Consider the following 3,073-nt stretch of genomic DNA (forward strand, 5'->3'; position numbering starts at 1 on the left):
CATTTCTCTTGTATGTATCTTTCTGCTGGTCATCCGACTGATGTTTGAACTGTAGTACCAAATTGAGCAGTCTTGGTCCGCAATTTTTTTTGGGTTAGAAACTAGCTTGATGCCCTGCTAGGAGCCTAGGAATGTTGCGCCAGGTTTGTAATTAGTGGTGATGACTGGTGAAATGGTGATTCTCAGTGCTAAACTGCATTTCACGAAACGTATGCAAATACATTTGGTGGTCATTAGTGGCATGCCAACTTTATGGTGAAGAAGTATGGAGATTAAGTAGTGATATTTAGAAAGTATGGGGATGTACCTATGAGACCGAAGGTGTAAGAAACATCAAGGCCTGATTTCGGAGGAGTTTTACACCAGAATGTCATTGGATATCAAAACCCCGCCTTTCACAGATCCATACTCTTTAATCGCAACCAAATCATCATAATGTTACAGCTACAATTAATATTCATCAAAATCAGATGATTTTGCACATACAATGAATAATAGATACCAGAAATTAAAACTGGGCCAAACTTGTATGCAATCAATTTAACCCCAAAAAAGCCCCAAATTATTGCATGCAATCAATTTAAACCAAAAAAATAAACCCTAAATTACTTAATTTAATTCACAATCAATAATCCACCTCAATCGTTTACATATAGAAAGAAAATCAGAAGAATGAACAACTCTTCCAGTTTTGTCAAGCCCGCTATTGGCATCCAAATAGGCAATAATTGGATTAGCCGAAAACCCAGGTGAAATAAAGAAAAGCAAAAGTGCTCCAAGTTTGGTGTTTGTGGTGTCATCAATCACCAGTATTTGCCAACCAGGTCTCCTTTTGTGGGGTTCATTGGTTGGAATATGATACCTAATGACCACTTTAATTACTAGCTATTGTTTGGAGTTATTTAGAGTAGTGCCGGCGTTTGACAGGTTTTCGGTCTACAGAAAATGGAGTGCCTTACTTTCTTTGTCTGAGGTTAGCGTTTTATAGCGCTGGTAGTTTACTCTTAACTTATTTAATTTTTTGAGGTATATTTGAGTAAGTTTATTTGTGTACTGATTACTGGACTTGAAAAGATGGCGTTGTGTAGGCAGTCGAAGGAGGTTCAGAATGATGCAATCAACTTCTCGTCTATAACACTTGTGTTTTTATTATTTCCAACTTGTTTTAGCTCGAATTCTGAGTGAAGCATGGTCGCCTTTTTAGTTTGTCTAATGGTTATTATAAAAATAAACAATTGAACTCAGACGCTTAAAACTTCCCCCTGATCTACTTGCCAAAATACTATGCAAACCCATAGACTACTGAACTCAGTCGATTCCACAACCTCATCTTTACAGCATTTTCGGCAAAATTCCTTACTGACAGAACAGGTATTCTACCTATTCTTTGTAATATATTTAGCCTTAGTTTCTTATGTTATTATTGTAGCCGTCAAATTTATAAATTGTTAATTAAGTGGGTTGTATTTGTGTTTACATGAAAATTTATGTTTACATTACCATGGCACCAAACTGTGTGGATATTAAATAGGGTACTTATTCTTTTAGCTTATTGGTAGATGAATATTTCACAGGTTTTGTAGTTGGATGGTTGGTCGCATTATATCAACATGAAGTGTTATTCAAGATATTGAGCGATTTAGAATCCGCTTTTGACAATCACACATCTGGTGGAAGTGGCATGGGAGTTCCGTTTTCTTCAGGATATACGGTAAGGTTTTTTAATTCATTTCTGTTGTGCACTTGTGCGAAGAGTTTAGTGGTATAACTTTTTTGATTTATTCAACAGATTATTTTTTTATGATTGGTTTGAACTAACTAAACTCTGTTGCTCAGTATCAAGCGATATCCCGTATGGCTAATCCTGCCGCACCCGTCTCTAGCCAACCGTGGCCATCACCTGGAAGTCAAAATTCTGCACAATTTGCCCCAGTTCCACCAACAGCAGATCAATCTTCTGTCCCTGTGAGATCTCTTTCCATCAATGAAACAAATAAGTTTTTAAAAGGCTATTTAGAGAGAAATGTATTCCTTTTATGAGTCAAGTGGGTGTGAGTAAATTGTAAAATGAATAAAATTCTCGGTTAGGTACAAAACTTCTACTATGACAGATTAGAGAGTGAATGGGGAACAACGTTTGATTACTATTTTATTTCTTCATTGGGGGGTTTTGGGCGAGGTCGCTGAGTTAGGGTGGGTTGGTTCAAATTCTTACAAAATTTATGTTTACATTACCATGGCACCAAACTAAGTGGTTATTCAATACGGTAATTATTCTTTTAGCTTATCGGTTGATGAGTATCTTACAGGTTTTATAGTTGGATGGTTGGCCTCATTATATTAACATGAGACTTCTATTCGAGATATGTGAAAGAGATCACAAATGCCAAATAGACCGCATATTAGCTACGTTGAACAAATGGGCATGTCACACATTCTACAAACACTAATTTAGGTTCGGTCATAATATTATTTATGAAATAATATTGTTTATTCAACCATTTGTTCATTTTGTACATAGCTCGGCCGGACAGAGATGCTGGTGGAGGAGGTCATGCTTGATGAGCTGATGGCAGCGTACTGAAGTTGGCAGCATTTTAGACATCAACTGCATAATTTCTGATTGTACAACAACGGCACCGTTCTTCCGACATCTGATAGTGAGGTTTGCATTTAAATTCTATTGGTTTACATGTAACTTCTGACTTTGATTGACAAGATAGTTTATGATCCCTATAAACTAAAAAAAGCTTGGTTGGTGGTGATTAGATTCGCCATGTGGTTCGGTGTTTATGTCTTGTATTACGGAAGTTGATGGCAGCGAGAGTGATGGTGAGAAAACGTGAATTATGTAGTTCCTACTGACGGTATCCCGGTTAGAGTATACGGCTTCACACCTTATCTTAAAGTGTGGTTTTATAGGTAAGAATATTGTTAATATACCCCAACTGTCACTGCACTTTCTCTAATTGCTGCCACCCTTCTAAACATTTTCAAAATTTCCTTACTTCAGCACACTGTATTTTTTTTGTTTTTTAGAACCACTGGTGGAGCTGCTGTGGATGGGAAGCAT

The 3,073-nt window shown here is 36.9% G+C and overlaps 1 long non-coding RNA gene across 1 annotated transcript; it reads left to right on the top strand.

Moving 5' to 3' along the window:
- The first annotated feature begins 1,660 nt into the window (after positions 1 to 1,660).
- LOC141631358 (uncharacterized) lies at positions 1,661 to 2,629 on the top strand. The gene is made up of 3 exons (XR_012537618.1): positions 1,661 to 1,711; positions 1,837 to 1,965; positions 2,522 to 2,629. It is a non-coding gene; the product is annotated as an uncharacterized LOC141631358 (long non-coding RNA).
- Positions 2,630 to 3,073: the final 444 nt, after the last annotated feature.

This window comes from Silene latifolia, chromosome 2 (genome assembly GCF_048544455.1).
Source record: "Silene latifolia isolate original U9 population chromosome 2, ASM4854445v1, whole genome shotgun sequence".
NCBI lineage: Eukaryota > Viridiplantae > Streptophyta > Magnoliopsida > Caryophyllales > Caryophyllaceae > Silene > Silene latifolia.